At 44.2% G+C, this 18,642-nt stretch overlaps 1 protein-coding gene across 2 annotated transcripts in view; it reads left to right on the plus strand.

The window, feature by feature from the left end:
- KCNH5 (potassium voltage-gated channel subfamily H member 5) overlaps positions 1 to 18,642 on the plus strand; it is a 484,848-nt gene that overhangs the window by 246,480 nt on the left and 219,726 nt on the right. The gene's annotated exons all lie outside the window — the stretch shown is intronic.

Raw genomic sequence — 18,642 nt, forward strand, 5'->3', positions numbered from 1 at the left:
ACAGATGAGGAGGAATTAGACAGGCTCCTCTCTCTAAAAACACACAGGGTGCATTTATCTTGTGTCCCGTGCGAGAGTTCAGGTCCTCTTTAAACATGCAAAGAAAACGTTGCAAAACAGCTAATTTGTGTTCCTGAAGTCCAATGTATCTCGACAAGTTTCTCAGAGATTACATTGACCTTGAAGTGAACTTGGGCAGTATAACCTGAGTTTATGATAAATTACATATACAGAGGCTACCTGAAATATACATGCCTGGATTTCTAGTAGTTCCAGGTGTTTGCAGCAGATGGCTGATTAAGGGTTAAGTTCATATCGAAGAACCAAGTAAGAGGCTTGAATGGTTAAAGAGGAGGGTCTTCCTCCTGATATTTTGGGCATTCCTTCTGGCGCTTGTCAAAGTTTGTATGCTATGGTTCTGGATGAAAAGCTATTGTTCGTTTCATGCAGTTTTCATTCATGGAAATCTTTGATGGTCTACATTATCGTTGTATGCATTACATCCTCAGTTTGTATTGTTCAGTTTTACTTTGGTGTTAAAACCAACCGACTCTGATGTGAGGAACACGTGCTGACACCTGGGACTCTGAGGAGAGTCACATGATCAGCTGTGTAGCCCTGGAAACAGCTGCAGGAGGAAGTAAGAGGCGAGAGATGTACCTCAGAAAGCAGAACGTGATTGATAAGTTGTTTTTTGGAAATAGTGTAAAATATATACTAGTGTGACCAAGACAGTAATAAACTGCAGGTGGCTTCAGGTAGGGAGGGGAAGGTACTTATGATGTACTAGTGACATTAGCCCTTTTAAAATCAGGCTAGGTCTGTCTCCGCACGCCTGATGCGCGCCTGCTCCGCCACACGCTCACATGGCCGCCCCTTCCTCCCCTTCAGTGTCTCTGCGTCAGTCTCTGCACATTCGCAGTGCTACACAACACACACACACAGGGACATGGGATGCAGAGACACTTGGGTTTTATAGAGGATGACATACTTTCTCTTATCTTTGTTTGCATTGTCAGCAGGATGCAGTGCCAGCCTCTTCCCTGTGAGTGATGTAAATCCCCCTCTGAAAGAAAACCTGAGTGGGCCATTTGAGAGGTTGAAGCTGGCACTGGACCCGGTTCAGCTTTTATTGATACAGATGGTCGAATAGGAGCTGGTGATGTACCAGAGAGGACAAAACCTCAATGCTAAGGGGGGGGGGGGCTCTAGATTTTAAAGTGGGGTAAAACTCTGATACAACATTTAAAAGAAATGTGTTTTCCTGCTTTTTATTATCCATACAGTTACCATATTTGCGTTTGTGCACAAGTAATTCTGTTTGTCTACAAATTAAGAATTCCTAAAGTACAGTTTATATGCTCTGAAAGTTGCCATTACACTTTATTGCAAAGCTGCTGTATTTATACTCTCTTTCCCTGAAATTACGACATCCCCCGAAAGTAAGCCCTAGCAGGAATTTCGAGCATGCTCTAAATATAAGCCCTACCTCGAAAGTAAGCCCTAGAGGCAGTAAGGGGAAAAAGTATGGCAACTTTTGTTACTACCGAAGCCCATGGACTCACGGGTGGAACCATGGCTCCATCATTGGGGTAATGACAGCACTCACTGCTACTCAGCAAGTGCAGTGATTGGCCCAATAACAGAGCTGGGGGGAAAGAAGAGGATGCAGGGGGATACCAGAAGACATGAGGGACAGTGGAAGACACAGCAGAGGACACAGGAGGACATAAGGGGACACAGGAGGACAGGGGATAGGAGGACACAGGTACAGAGGGGTACACCATGGAGACACTAAAGGTACAAGGGGGACTTAGGGGCACACAAGAGTAGAGGAAGAGGCGGCACAGTGGAGAAGGTAGGATGACACACAGCACAGGAACTTGTGCATTCATAGAAATATAAGACATCCCTGAAAATAAGCCCTAGCACATATTTTGGTGCAAAAAGTAATATAACACACTGTCTTATTTTGGGTGAAACACGGGTATAATAAAATCTATCTAGTGATCACTTCTCAGCTCTTTCTGCTTCTCAGCTCAGTACAGCTCAGTTTCGGCAGTACACTAATGTTTACTACATTGTAGCGGACAAAGGAATGTAAACAAAAGATAATGCTATCACCTCTTCAGATGTGGCCAGAAGCTGCCCACTGAAGCAAGGAGCTTACCACTGAAGAACAAAAATATTGTGTATAGCTGTCTGAATGCTGTTCTGCTACAATTTTTATGCTGTAAATAATCTTTTAGGGCAAAAAGGAATGCTGAGTTTCATACCACTTTAAAGGGACTCTAAGCACCTCTCATGGGCATGCCTTTAAGACTCTGACCAGTACTGCAAAGTACTTAAAGATGCATACCTGTCTGTAGCTTGCTCTCTCCTCTTTCATTTGATGCCTTAATCGCTATACAAAATAGTTTTTATTCGATTTCAATTTAAAAATCGCGGCTGCCATCTTGGCTATGTTATAACTTCCAGGTCACCCCTGTCTTCTCTGTTAGAGAAGTGCATCACTGAATGAAGCAGGAAGAGGAAGTGACACGCATGGCCATTGCAAGAGGCTCCACCATAGGGATCATAGCATGCCTTTGTTGGAAGTCGTCTGGCTTAAAGGCAGTCCCATGAGAGGTGCTTGGAGTCCCTTTAAGTACCACCCCTTACTGGATCCACTAGTTTGGCACTTTTGTTATTGTGACAGGGTCCCTTTAATTTTACATCTTTACAATCGTGGTAGCAGTGGCAGGATTACAATGAACGGCAATTTGACTTTATGAGGTTTTACAAAGCTTGCTTGGGTAGCGGAGAAGAAGCTTATTACTGCATAATACTTCATGAAGCTAGTTGTGCCACTTCCCTGGCGTATAGTACATTTATTAATGTGGATCTATTTGGTCTTGTACTTTGCAGCTATAAATATCCCTCTGGTAATACATTAACTCAATATAAGGGAAATTACACTTCACTTGTCCTCTAACACGATCTGTCGTTCCGCCGACACGTCCCCAACCCTAATGACGCAATACGTTTTTATTTCCAGCTCATTTTTATTTCCTCTATCTTCTTTTCTTAACGCTTCTCCTCCTCCTAATGTACTTAGTGATTAATTCTTTTACTAATATGTTAGGCTTCTCTTTCAGCCAGTTATTATGATAAACGCTCTCATCAGATAAAATTGGGTTACTAATGTTTTATTGATGGGTAAAGTAAAAAAAAATAAGAATAGAAAAGAAAAATATCTTTGTTTGTTTTTTTCTGTCGTGATTTGAATGCGAGCGGTTAACAGATGCTCCGAGATGACTTATTATTATGTGTAATCGAAGCTGATTGCCTTGATTGAGGGAGATGAGACTGAAAATGTAGCATCAAATTTGGAAGCCAAACAAAGCTAAACAGCTGAGAGGCGGCAGAACCGTTGCCTTTTGTGTGGGAGTGCGCGAAGATGACAGTAGCTATCAACACCGCGCACGCTTTATTCAATCTTGTGACACGGAAGGTCTTGTGTAAGCAGGACAGCGATCACAAATTGGGTCCATCTGCTGTTCATATGGTAACTGTAATAAAAACAGTTTTGAAGGATTTGTGTAGAACATTTTGTAAAACTTACTTTAAAAAAAGTAAAGTTAAACTTTAAAGAATGATATAACGCTTGCCGAGTACTTTATTAGAAACGCTCGGCTGTCGACTGTACATCTGCTTATTTATGTGAGGGGGAGTGAGATGACATGGTACCTTAAAGCGGGATTGTCAACCATGATATCAAATTCCTATTACCCACTGCCAGAGCCGGGACAAGGTCCTCCAGCACCCAAGGCTGAGGCATCAAAGTGCGCCCCTCTATCTCTCCCACCCCAGCCATCACACACTGATTTCTATTAGACGAAGATGCGCCCCAGGGCCCCCAACCCCCCAACACCTTAAAGTGAACCTCCGGACTAAAAATCTACTCAGCAGAACTGAAAAGGCTTGGTGTTTCTTTAACAGTTTCATAGCATCAAAACTTTGTTTTCCTTACCAAAGCATCATTTTTAGCTGCATTTTTAGCTAAGCTCCACCCATCAAAGAAAACTTCCCAGGCTTTTTTCCCCTGATGCTGTGCAAAGCATGCTGGGATTTTCTATGTTGTTATTCACGTTGCCTAGCAACTAGGAGGGGTGATCAGCACACAGGACAGTTGGAACTGTGTCTCATGCTCCCTGTCCCCTCCTTTGAACCCAAAAGGTGGCTGCCCTCATGAAATCAAACATTTGCCTGTTATTTTAAAACAGGGTGGGTAAGAGATTATATTACCTATCTATTTTAATTAACATAAATAATGTAACTTAATGACAGTATTTTTGTTAAGGCTGAAGTTCCTCTTTAATCTCTAGTAATCTCGCTTGCAGTCACTGCCATGTATCTCCTTTTCTTATTTCTCTCTACTTTAAACACAATAGGGGAATGATATCTGAGTGAGTTGTGCGCCCCCTCCTACACTGCGCCCTGCAGCTGGAGCCTCTCTCGCCTCTGCCTCGGCCCGGCCCTGCCCACTGCTCTGTGTTTCTTAACTAGTCTACACCCTGACCCTGCATTGCAAGCATTCCAATATAATCCTAAATGTGCCTGCTGTAATAAATCTTACCTCAGTCAGCCTGGCTCTTTTCTCCTACACTGCCGTGGAGAGGGCAGCTTAAAAAAAAGCCTTGTTATCTTCCCTTCTTCCTCTCCCACATTCCTGCTCCTTGCTGATTGGCTGAGGGCAGTTCAGCGTGACACAAGGCTGAAAAGGGAAATAGAAGATAAATCACCTCACCGCTCTGCAGAAGCTGCTGAAATCCAAACTAGACAGTGCAGTTCTGCATACACTATGTCAGGCGTATACAGTGCTGCCCATAATTATTCATACATTTTTGATGGGAAATAGTGTACAAGACGCATTATTGTGGGAAAAAAAAAATTCTCAGCTTTTATTTACATTTGAGCAAAAAGTGTCCAGTCCAAAATTATTCATACCCTTCTCAATAATCAATAGAAAAGTCTTTATTGGCTATTACAGCAATCAAACACTTCCTATAATTGCGGACCAGCTTTTTGCTTGTCCCCACAGGTATTTTTGCCCATTCATATTTTAGCAATGAGCTCCAAATCTTTCAGGTTGGAGGGTCTTCTTGCCATCACCCTGATCTTTAGCTCCCTTCACAGATTCTTAATTGGATTCAAGTCAGGACTCTGGCTGGGCCACCCAAAACGTTAATGTTGTTGTCTGCTCACCATTTCTTCACTACTTTTGCTGTGTGTTTTGGGTCATTGTCATGCTGAAATGTCCACTGGTGCCCAAGGTCAAGTTTTTTTGAAGACTGCCTGTTGTTGTCGTTGAGAATCCTCATGCATTGCTCTTTTTTTTCTGGTGCCGTTTATTGTGATTAGGTTCCCTGGTCCATTGGCTGAAAAACACCCCCAAAGCATTAGGTTCCCACCACCATGTTTGACAATGGGGATGGTGTTCTTTGGGTTGAAGGCTTTTCCTTTTTTTACGCTAAATGAAGGAAACATCATTGTCATCAAACAATTCAATATTTGTTTCATCTGACCCTAGCAGAGAAGACCAGAAGTGTTCTTCTTTGTCCAAATGAGCAAAGGCCAAGCAAGCTTTTGGGGGTTGTATCTGGAGACGTAGCAATTCCTCCTTGGTCTTCATCTATCAGTGTGAATTGTCCGTTGGATTGTCTGCCTTGAGACATTGCCACCAGCAGAGACCAGATTCACAAGGATGGCATTGGTGGTGATCCTTGGATTCTTTTTCACCTCTCTCACTATCCTCCTGGCCAACACAGGTATGATTCTTGGCTCCCAACCACATCCTCTGAGATTTTCCACAGTGTGGAACATCTTGTATTTTTAATAATACACTGCACTGTAGCCACTGGAACTTGAAAACATTTAGAAATTACCTTGTAGCCCTTTCATGACCTGTGAGCAGCCACAATGCGCAGCCACAGCTCCTCGCTGAGCTCCTTTGTCTGTTTTTTACCTGTTAAGGTGATTAAAACAGCTGTTCCTAATTAATCAGGGTAATTAGGATCCTTCAGAACAGCTTGGACTATTTGGAATGGTATAGAACTTTGGATTTTCCCACAGACTGTGACAGTTTGTGAAGGGTATGAATAATTTTGGACTGGACACTTTTTGCTCAAATGTAAATAAAAGCTGAGAAATGTTTTTTCCCTCAATAATGCCCCTTGTACATCATCTTATTATCTCTTGGGAGACACCTATGTCATGTCCCATCAAAAAAAATTACTTGCTGGTTGAATAAAAGTAACTTTAAGTCAAAATTTGTAAGGGAGTATGAATAATTATGGGCAGCACTGTATATATTAAAATTAAACCTGGTGCGTCCATGGTCCAGGAGCATCTTGTAGATGTTCTCCCCCAATTATTGTGTCCCCCATGTGTCCTCCTGTGTCCCCTTCTGTCCCCAGTGTTTCCCCTTCTGTCCCTAGTGTGCTCCAATCTGTCCCCTGTGTGTCCTAAGTATGTCCCTCTCAGTCCCCAGTGTGTCCCCTTCTGTCCCCAGTATGTCCCCTTCTGTCCCCAGTGTCCTCTGCTGTCCCCAGTACATCCCCTTTTCTCCTCCGCTCCCCCATTTATCCTCCGACCCCGTGTCATCAGCAGAAGCTAGCTGTAGAGGCGCAGAGAAGAAGAGGAAAGGTCTGTGATCACAGCGGGAGCCATGGATTAGGTGAGCCGAGCTGCCTATTCTCATAGTTATACACGGGGGCAGAGGAGGACACACGGGGGAGTGGGGGACACACGGGGGGAGCGGGAGACAAATCGGGGGACAATGCAGGGAGTCCCCAACCTCGGGGCAGGTCAGCTGTTTGTATCACCGAACATTCATAAGTCAAGGACTACCTGTGCTCTGTATATAAGACATGGGGGCTTTTTCTCCCCATTTTTGGGGGATAAAAATTGTGTCTTGTATGCCGAAAATTATGGTATATATACATGACAGCAAATGTTTATTGAAATGGATCACATAGATTGCAGAGTTCTTCTCATTCCCTTTCCCAGCCTCTCAATGCTGCTGAGAGCTGTTCAGCGTTGCTCAGAGTTGTATCGTCTTCCTGATGTTACTGGAGGCGACATCACTGCAGTGATTTGTTATTTTCTGCAATGTAGGACTTATTACTTCAATGTTCTCAGTCCGTTTAATGCAGTTGCTCAGTTGCTAGATTATCTACTTAGTCACTGTAGGAATTAAATTTAACAGTGTTTTTTTTTTTTTTTACCAACTGCACAGTCGCTGGCTGAGGGCCTAGGAGATGCGTACGTTAAAAAGGGGCGCTGGGAAAAAAGGGCGCCGGGTTTTTAACGATAAGCATGGATAACGTTTAAAAATGTATTGTACTGTATTTCGTTTAAAATTAATGTTTTATAAAGTTATAAATCATTAAATAATGTGCATTAAATCGGCAATTGTAAAAACGTTAATCTTTCGTTTAAATAGTGAAACGTATAATAACGTTTAAAAAAAAAAATTACTAAGTAACCCTCCCTGTACCTACCCCTAACCCCTAGACCCCCCTGTTGATGCCTAAACCTAAGACCCCCCCTGTTGGTGCCTAAGTAACCCTCCCTGTACCTACCCCTAACCCCTAGACCCCCCTGTTAGTGCCTAAACCTAAGACCCCCCTGTTAGTGCCTAAACCTAAGACCCCCCTGTTAGTGCCTAAACCTAAGACCCCCCTGTTGGTGCCTAAACCTAAGACCCCCCTGTTGGTGCCTAAACCTAAGACCCCCTGTTGGTGCCTAAACCTAAGACCCCCCTGTTGGTGCCTAAACCTAAGACCCCCCTTTTGGTGCCTAAACCTAAGACCCCCTGTTGGTGCCTAAACCTAAGACCCCCCTGTTGGTGCCTAAACGTAAGACCCCCCTGTTGGTGCCTAAACCTAAGACCCCCCTGTTGGTTTTTTCGTTTAAAAATAATGTAAAAAAAAAAAATGTACTGTTTTTCGTTTAAAAATAATGTTTGAAAAAAATATTGTACTGTTTTTCGTTTAAAAATAATATTTAAATATGTATAAATCATTAAATAATGTGTAATCATGAGAAGCAGTAATAAAACATTAAGTCTCCGGGCGCCGCTTTTAAAACGTTATTTTTCTCCGGCGCCCTTTTTTCCTATCGGGCGCCCATTAAACGATATTTATTATAGGAGTGAATGGCGGCGCCCGATTTGTCCACTAGCCTCAGGCGCCCGAATTTACTGTTCCCCTAGGAGATAGCTATGTATGTATTAAGCACTTAAAGGGGCACTGTAGCGAACTGGAAACATTTAAGTTAAATTATTTGTATCTGCCTCAGGTATGAAAACGACAATGGCTAGTTACAACTCACTGTTTTTAAAGCACAGACCTCTGGCAAATATTAATGACCATATTTTTCACGAAATAAGACGCACCTTTTCTCCACCGTCGGGTACTCCTTGCATTGTCCTCCCTGTGTCTCTCGCTTCCCGCATGTGAGAAGCTGCAGCTTGCCTCACCTAATCAACAACTCCAGCAGTGATCACAGACCCACCTGGTGGTGCCTAACCCTAAATTCCCCCAGGTGGTGCCTAGCCCTAAGACCCCGCTCGTGGTGCCTAACCCTAAATTCCTCCAGGTGGTACCTAACCCTAAGACCCTCCAGGTGGTGCCTAACCCTAACACTCCGCTGGTGGTGCCTAACCCTAAGATCCCCCCGGTGGTGCCTAACCCTAAGACTCCGCTGGTGGTGCCTAACCCTAAGATCCCCCCCGGTGGTGCCTAACTCTAAGATCCCCCCGGTGGTGCCTAACCCTAAGACTCCGCTGGTGGTGCCTAACCCTAAGATCCCCCCGGTGGTGCCTAACCCTAAGCTAAGACTCCCTTGGTGGTCCTTAACTTTAAATCCCCCCTGGTGGTGCGTAACCCTACCCCCCCCCCCCCCCCCCCCCGGTGTTTCCTAGCTGTAAGACCCCCTGGTGGTGCCTAACCCTAAGACCTCCCTGGTGGTGCCTCACCCTAAATCCCCCCTGGTAGTGCATAGCCCTAAATTCCCCGGGTGGTGCCTAACCCTAAGACCCCCCTGGTGGTGCCTAACCCTAACACCCCCCGGTGGTGCCTAACCCTAAGACCCCCCGGTGGTGCCTAACCCTAAGACCCCCCTGGTGGTGAATAACCCTAAATTCCCCCCCCCCCCCCCCCCCCGGTGGTGCCTAACCCTAAGACCCCCCTGGTGGTGAATAACCCTAAGACCCCCCCCCCCCCCCAGTGGTGCCTAACCCTAAGAAGTCCCCTAGTAGTGCCTAACCGTAAAACATATTTATATCGTTTATCAAATTATTTTTTAAATCAACATATTTAGTTATTTGAGGAATTTAATATTTTCCACTATTCCACAAAATATTGTTTTAGTTATAAAACCTTACGTAGATAGAAACGATAACTATGGTAAGTATGTTTGTAATCGTTATTATTCACCGGGCGACCATTGAAAGCGTTATTATTCACCGGGAACCCAAATTTCCCATCGGGCGCCCATCAAACGATATTTAACATGAGAGTCAATGGCGGCGCCCTGTTTATCCACTTGCCTCATGGGCCCAAATTTCCCGCTTCCTCTAACAACTTACAGGTTTGCAGTCTGAAGAAGGCAGTAAATATATCAGTCTTATAATCTGGAGTTCCTCTTTAAAGCAGATCTGAAATCAGAACTCCCTCTCTGCTCTAAAACATAAGCAACAGCATAACGACCTTTAAAGGAAAACATTTCTTTGTTACAACTGATAAAAATCCTGCAGTAAATCTGCAGTGTATAGACTCCCTGCTTTCATGGAAGCAGCTATAGTGTTGACATCCTTGGTTTACAAATTAGCCAGCTTACACAGCTGAAAGCCGCTGATTGGGGGGGAATAAGACAAGCTAAACTCTCTAAATACATACAGGGTGCATTTCCCTCTGTTTCCCTCTGTCCTGTGCCAGAGCCATCTGCTTTATATGGATCTGAATAAAATGTGTTGCTGTGACTCCAGGATGGCTTTGATAAGAGCTGCATCAGACAGTGACAATAGTCACATATTGGTATTCCCATCTCAACTGCTACTTAAACGCTGGTGTACAGATTTGGTTCTCAATATAGATCTGTATCGTCATCATTCCTTCTTCCTCCTCCTCTCCCCCGGGAGGCGACAGTAAGTCAGCTCCCATTTATTGCAGATAAGGGGCTGACAGTCTTGCCTATTTTTGGAACGTGTCCCCAGCACCCCGTCGGAAATGCTGATCTTGTCACACTTTTCACTTTGCGATCCCTTCAGTCAAACAAGCAGAGGGAAACCCGTAGGGCGCAAATAGATATTTTATTTTTTTAAATGAAGTGTAACGGAAAGCCTCTCAGTTCCCCATGTGCCAATTTCAGACCTGCCTGGGGAAGAGGAGATGTTAAAATATTCCGGACTAAATATAGAAAATGGTGACATAAAAGATAACTGACAATTGGTGGATGTTTGGAGGTTCTGTCCTCGCTAGCAAGTTCCTAATTTCAGCTATTATAATACTGCATAGACAGTTTCTAAATGCACATCTGCTTCCCCATCCCACATTAGCCAATTATGGCACATTTAAAGGACAACCGAAGTGACATGTGACATGATGAGATGGACATGTGTATGTATAGTGCCAGGCACACAAATGACTATGCTGTGTTCCTTTTTTTTCTTTCTATGCCTGAAAAAGTTCAAAAATCAGGAATGGAAGTAACAGTTTCTGTCCGGGTTAGGGCTGGGTCGGACTATAGCAAATCCCTCACTGATAAGGAATTACAACCATAAGACACTTTTCTGTCAGTAAATGGCTTCTGAGAGCAGGAAAGAGATAAAAAGGGTCAACAACTCATAGATTTGAGCTCTGGCATACTTAAATGAAGTGTCACTGAGCAGAGACAATGAAACAATACAACTTAAAAACTAGACTTAATTATAAAATAAAACTGTGGGATATCTAAAAAAGTCATTTTTAGGAGAAGGAGGATAGATACAATTGTTTATCTCATCAGTTTATTTTTACCTAGGATGTCCTACGTAAATGCACAGTTTTCAGTATTTTATACCTCCGGTAGTTCACTGGTAGTTGGGGGCTACTATGCAGCCCTGGCAGTCTGAGCCTGCGCCGTTAGTTAAAGGAAACCTAAAGTGAGAGGGATATGGAGGCTGCCATATTTATTTCCTTTAAAGCTATACCAGTTGCCTGGCTGTCCTGCTGATCTTCTGCCTCTAATGCTTTTAGCCATAGACCCTGAAAAAGCATGCAGCAGATCAGGGGTTTCTGACATTATTGTCAGATCTGACAAGATGAGCTGCATGCTTGTTTCTGGTGTTATTCAAACACTACTGCAGCCAAATAGACCAGCAGGGTTGCCAGGTAACTGGCATTGTTTAAAAGGAAATAAATATGGCAGCCTCCATATACTGTACTTCTTGCTTTAGGTTCCCTTTGAGGCTTATAACTGTGCAGGTGCAGAATGCTCCCAGCCACGGTAGGGTGAACAAGGAAGCATATTATCCAGGGCCGCGCATGCGCAGTAGTCCCCTGACTCCAACTAGTCCCCGCAGTAGTCCATGTCTCTGACTAGTCCCCAACTGGCTCAGTTAGGGACTTAACTAACTTAACTTAACAGCCGAAGACTGGAGGGGAACAGACAGACGCCCACAGCTTAAAGGGGGCTGGAGGAAGTCCATAGTAAGTAGAAATCTGGATGTTTTTTTTTTATCTCAGGTTCTCTTTCAAGGCAACCTGAGGTGAGAGACATATGGAGGCTAACATATTTGTATCCTTTAAAAGTGGACCTGAACTCTTGCACAGGACTGAACGAAAGCAGAGAAATGCACCATGTATATATTTAGAGAGTTTAGCTTTGTGTCTAATCACAAGTAGTCATTTGATCTATTGCTGTGTCACCTGACTGGCATGGCAGATAAGCTAATTTGAAAGCACAGGTTGTTAACAATATGTCTGCTTCCATGAAAGCAGGAAGTAGAATTAGTTTGTTACACTGTGTACATTCCAGTAACCCGTGATACCCAATAAGATTCTTTTAGAGTAGTCAATACAATGAAAGATCATTTCGGATTTGAAAAACTGACTGTATCCTTTCCCCGTTCCCTCATTAAAATAAGCCCTCTAGTGTTGGGATCCTTCCTGTAATGTTGTTCGCAAATCATTTCAGCAATTGATGTCTAGAGGTGAGCTATTCCCTCAACTGCTATGTGCTGGAATTACCGAGCATGTTGTCCATAAATGCAGAAAAGGCTCATGTGACACTTTAAATATAGCTGTCCCCAATACACACAGAAAAAAAGGATGATTTATTCTGCCTGCTTAGAAACTTAGAAGATCCCTCGAGTTATGCTTTTCTGTTTTCCTCTAGCATTTTATGCAGAGATAAACAAGGGGTATCTGTTACACGATTATATACTTTAAAGATTAAAAGTAGAATGCTTGCTTACAAATTGATTATTGCCTTTGCATTAGGAATTCGAAAAAATTGCTACTTAGCAAACATCGTGTTTCGCCAGACTTCCAGCTTCGTCAGGTAAAAATGCTTGGAACAGAAATAGTTATCATAAATATTCATGCTAGTAGTAGCAGTAGCAGTATTGTATCGTGTTAAGGCAGGAAGTCATAAGTTAAGGCCGAAAATTTTGAATCAGGATGATACCATTAATTGGCTTAAAGGACAACTATAGTCAAAAATGTAATTATTTAAAATACAAACGTATAAATGTAGATTTTTTCCAGATTAAAGTATCCATTACTTTTTTTCCTATGTCACTGTCACTTACATTAGTGATAATATGACAGATCTGATCTGTTTTGGACTAGTCCATCTCCGCATAGGGGATTCTCTGTAATTTCTTTGTTTACAAAAGCATTTCTGAACTGCAGTTGCTCATTCCAACCTTCAAAATAGTTTGCAAATGAGTAGAGAAGCAGGGACGCTCATCACAAGGTCGTGATCATGAGTAACTCGTGATCACAAGCCATTTTTTGCGATCACGAGGTCGTAATCGGCATTAGTGATCGGCTCTCGATCATGAATGCCGATCATGAATGCACTCGTGATTGCACTTTTTACCCAATTAGTGATCACTAGTCGGTATTCATGATTAAAAACCCCCGACTTTAGCGGGTAAGAGCAAAGTCCCCTTACATGCTAGAAACATGAAATTGGCCAGATATGTTAAGAAGAATGGTGGGAACAAGAGGAAAAAAACTTTTTCAAAAAGACCTTATAGTTTTTGAGAAAATCGATTTTAAAGTTTCAAATGAAAAAAGTATACATGTACATGCGGTAAATGACAGTTAATGTATTTACCGCCTTTAAATGTATATTTTTTTTCCTTTGAAACTTTAAAATCGATTTTCTCAAAAGCTATAAGGTATTTTTGAAAAATTCAAATAGACCCATGTTCCTAGCATGTAAGGGGACTTTGCTATTAACTATTAAAGTCGTTGGGTTTTTAATACCACTCTTGATTCGTGATTACATGTGGTTATTCGACTCAAAACTGCACTCGAGTTGGATATCACTTTCTACTTATAATCACGAGTCAATTCGTAAGTGGGCGGATTCGAATTCGTGATCACTTAAATTCGTGATTGGGGGTATCCGAGCACCTCTGTAGAGAAGCCTGCCTTCCTCTTTGTATAGATCCGTTTCATTGAAAGCTTTTGTAAAAAGTAAAGGATATACTTAGAATTCCCCATGTGGAAATGGGTTATTAGTCCAAAATCTGTCAGATCTGTCAGCTTTTTACTACCTACTATAAGTGACAGCAATATAAGAAACAAGTAATTTATAGTGCATTTGTCTGGGAGAAACATACATTTTGCATGTTTGTATTTTAGATTTTTCAATTTTTTTTGTGGCCCTTTAACCCATTAGCAGCTTCAATAGAGTTTTATTGCTTGAGATAAGTGCACTGCTTTTCTCCTCTGTCGGCAGAACTTGTTGTGCTGGAAATTCTTGGAATGCTTTGTTCTTTCTCTACTAGCAGAAAATATAGAAACTGAAAACAGAAGTCCTCTGTTATTGTCTCTGCCACCCAGTGACAGGTGTCCATAAATACACATTGCAGCAGTACTAATTAGAAGGACAATAAATGTAACAAAAAAGAAATTAAAAAAATGTACTAAAGTAAAATGACCTGGAGCACATGCAAGCCTCTAAATAAATTGGCTGCTAAAGGGTTGGAAGAAAAAGAGTAAGCTTTTGGCAAATAAGCCTTCTTCAAACTCCATACCTGTAGACTCTACTGGAATCTACATGAATTAAGTGTTTGATGTAAGTTCACTCTCCTCTCCACTATCCCTATCTAAGCCTTTACTCCAATTTAGATTGGCAGCACATCCAACAGTGTTACTTCACAAACCAGAAATAGCAACAGAGAACGCTTCCTTATAATGTCCACAGTGCTACTTATCTTTTGTAAGCACTGTAACAGTGCTTAGAATGATATATAATCTGATCGCTGGCTTCCCTTTCATATGTTTCACAGAAAAATTGTCACTTTTTCAGACTTCACAGTAAAGGTGAGAATTGAATAAGTGAACAATCCATAGTAAGTGAAAAAGACTTAATAGCTCAGATCAGTCAGATCTTGCCAGCTGGATGGTGTTGATTAGTGATTGGCTGGGTTTTGCAGCTGTTCAGATGATTTTACTGTACATTGAAGCTGTAGTTCTCCCTGATTATTTATAACTGCATGAACTACATTTCATAATGCAATGGTGTGGTCCCCAGGGGGCAGGTAGAGAGGTCAGAAGTGTGACTAGACCAGGGACATCCCCATAGAAAAAGTGTAGAGGTCAGAGGCATGGCTGCACCCAGAGGCGTAGCTAGGGTTTTCAGCGCCCGGGGACAAAGACTATTAATGCGCCCCCCAAAGTCAAGGTTGCGCCGCGCCAAAAAGGGGCGTGGTCACATAATAAATGTGGGCGTGGTTATGGGTGGAGCCAAATGTATATGGAGGTTAGCAGGCTCACGCTCACCCACCCTCCCTCAGTATGTACCTTCCAGCATGTTCCAAGACAAATTCAGCAATCATGAGCCCCCCCCATCAAGACAAATTCAGCAATCATGAGACCCCCAACATAACCAACTCAGCAATCATGAGGCCCCCAACAAGACAAATTTAGCAATCATGAGGCCCCCAACAAGACAAATTCAGCAATCATGAGGCCCCAAACAAGACAAATTCAGCGATCTTGAGGCCCCCAACAAATCATGAGGCCCCCAACAAGACAAATTCAGTAACCATGAGGCCCCCAACAAGACAAATTCAGCAGTCATGAGTCACATAAATATACAGCATTTCACATAAATAGGTAGAATGCCCCCTTAATATGGTAGACACCTCTCACCTGGCAGCAGTTCTCCAAAATACACTCAATCTGACGTGGTTCCCCAAAAATAGGTAGCCCCAGGTCTAAAGTTGTCCCCAGAATAGGTGGCCAGCAGTATAGATGTCCCCAGAATAGGTGGCCAGCGGTATAGATGTCCCCAGAATAGGTGGCCAGCGGTATAGATGTCCCCAGAACAGGTAGGCAGGGGTAGAGATGTCCACAGAACAGGTAGCCAGGGGTATATGTGCCCAGTATATGTAGGCAGGGATATGTGTGCCCAGTATATGTAGCCAGAGGTATATGTGCCCAGTATATGTAGCCAGGGGTATATATGCCCAGTATATGTAGCCAGGAGAATAATATGTGCCCAGTATATATAGTCAGGCGTATATGTGCCCAGTATATGTAGCCAGGGGTATATATGCCCAGTCCATGTAGCCAGGGGGTATATATGCCCAGTATATGTAGCCAGGGGGTATATATGCCCAGTATATGTAGCCAGGGGGTATATATGCCCAGTATATGTAGCCAGGGGGTATATATGCCCAGTAGATGTAGCCAGGGGGTATATATGCCCAGTAGATGTAGCCAGGGGGTATATATGCCCAGTAGATGTAGCCAGGGGTATATATGCCCAGTAGATGTAGCCAGGGGTATATATGCCCAGTAGATGTAGCCAGGGGGTATATATGCCCAGTATATGTAGCCAGGGGGTATATATGCCCAGTATATGTAGCCAGGGGGTATATATGCCCAGTAGATGTAGCCAGGGGTATATATGCCCAGTAGATGTAGCCAGGGGTATATATGCCCAGTAGATGTAGCCAGGGGTATATATGCCCAGTAGATGTAGCCAGGGGGTATATATGCCCAGTAGATGTAGCCAGGGGGTATATATGCCCAGTAGATGTAGCCAGGGGTATATATGCCCAGTAGATGTAGCCAGGGGTATATATGCCCAGTAGATGTAGCCAGGGGTATATATGCCCAGTAGATGTAGCCAGGGGTATATATGCCCAGTAGATGTAGCCAGGGGTATATATGCCCAGTAGATGTAGCCAGGGGTATATATGCCCAGTAGATGTAGCCAGGGGTATATATGCCCAGTAGATGTAGCCAGGGGGTATATATGCCCAGTATATGTAGCCAGGGGTATATATGCCCAGTAGATGTAGCCAGGGGTATATGTGCCCAGTAGATGTAGCCAGGGGTATATGTGCCCAGTAGATGTAGCCAGGGGTATATGTGCCCAGTAGATGTAGCCAGGGGTATATATGCCCAGTAGATGTAGCCAGGGGTATATATGCCCAGTAGATGTAGCCAGGGGTATATATGCCCAGTAGATGTAGCCAGGGGGTATAAATGCCCAGTATATGTAGCCAGGGGTATATATGCCCAGTAGATGTAGCCAGGGGTATATATGCCCAGTAGATGTAGCCAGGGGTATATATGCCCAGTAGATGTAGCCAGGGGTATATATGCCCAGTAGATGTAGCCAGGGGTATATATGCCCAGTAGATGTAGCCAGGGGTATATGTGCCCAGTAGATGTAGCCAGGGGTATATGTGCCCAGTAGATGTAGCCAGGGGTATATATGCCCAGTAGATGTAGCCAGGGGGTATATATGCCCAGTAGATGTAGCCAGGGGTATATATGCCCAGAGTAGGTAGCCAGGTGTCCCCCTCCCTGCCTCCCCAGCAGGAGGGGAGCAGCGCAGAGAAGAGGGAGAGCTGCTCTCTCTCCCTCGCTGTCCCCTCCATTAATGTCCGGGTGCTGGCAGCGGCGGGCGGAACTTACCTCCGTCTCGTCGCAGCGCGGATGGATCTGCCGCTACTCTGGTCTAGTCCAGACCAGAGCAGCGGCTGCGGGATCCGAACTTCCGGCCGGCGCTGGAGCGAGACGGAGGTGAGTCCCGCCCGCTGCGCCAGCACCTGGACAATAACGGAGGGGACAGCGATGGAGGGAGAGAGAGCCCTAAGGTGAGAGAAGGGGGGGAGATGGCCCCCTTCTCCACCGTCCGCATAGCTCTCCCTCTTCTCTTCTCTGCGCTGCTCCCCTCCGCAGAAAAAAAAAAAAAATCAGCTCAGCTGGGCGCCCTTAGGGACCCGGCGCCCGGGGGCACTTGACCTACCCCGACCCCCCCTAGCTCCGCGCCTGGCTGCACCCAGGTCATCAACACCAGGGAAAAGTTGGGGATGCTAAAGGCCCTATTCAAGTTAGCAACTTTTGCCCACCCTTGGTGGCCACCTGTTTTTTTAGGATTTGTTTTGGGCTAGCCTCAAACAGCCTGGATTTTTGGGGGCTAGCCTCAAAAATCATGAGGACCTAGGCACCTGCCTAAGTTGTCTTACGCATGCTTGTGTGTCACATGGTCACAATTTATTGACCCGCCCAACGGTTGAATCCAGAGAGGGGAGGAAATGTGCCGTACTGTAGCTTGCCTAGTACAGTTGGTCAATGAAACACATTGCTTCTGTTTATCCTTTGCATGCACTTTTGTCTCCTTATTTCTATTCAGTTTTGTTTTTTATTTCTTGGGGGGGGGAGGGCATAATTGTTCAGGTTGCTTTTCAGGGGCACAAAGTCGGGAAAGGACTATAACAGCATTGTTGTTTAGAGGGCAGCCTATGTTCATTTAGCATATTTCCAATGTCAGTACATACATTTATTCGCCATTTTGACTACAGCTGGATTATACTGGAAAAGATAAGACATAACACCGAACATTTATATTGCAGATCGACCAACAGATAGATCCCTCTCTGATTGAATCTGATCAGAGAGGGATCGTATGGATGCCTTCACTGCAAACAAATTGTGAATCGATTTCAGCATGAAGTCGATTCACCATCTGTGAAGCTGCCGACCCCCCCCCCCCCCCCCCCCCCGCCCCGCATACATTTCCTGATCCGGCCGGCGCGAGTCCCCCGGTCTGCGCTGACTTCTTCTCCGCTCTGGTCTCCAGCTTCATTGGACTTTCTGTCCGCGGAAGTGTAAACAGTAGAGGGCGCTCTACTGTTTAAACTTCCTGCCAGAACATGAAGAAGTGAAGCCTGCTGGACTCGGAGCCCAGCCCAGAGAAGAAGCAGCGGTGACAGTGGGGATACGCGCCGGCCGGATCAGGCAATGTATTGTTGCTGTAATGCGTCGGTCGTCGGGCATTCGAACACCGCTATCGACGCACTCCCGACCCACCGGCGATCAAGCAAAATGTTCCGCACAGACAGGAATGACGGGAATC

This window comes from Hyperolius riggenbachi, chromosome 9 (genome assembly GCF_040937935.1).
Source record: "Hyperolius riggenbachi isolate aHypRig1 chromosome 9, aHypRig1.pri, whole genome shotgun sequence".
NCBI classification, from domain to species: Eukaryota; Metazoa; Chordata; class Amphibia; order Anura; family Hyperoliidae; genus Hyperolius; species Hyperolius riggenbachi.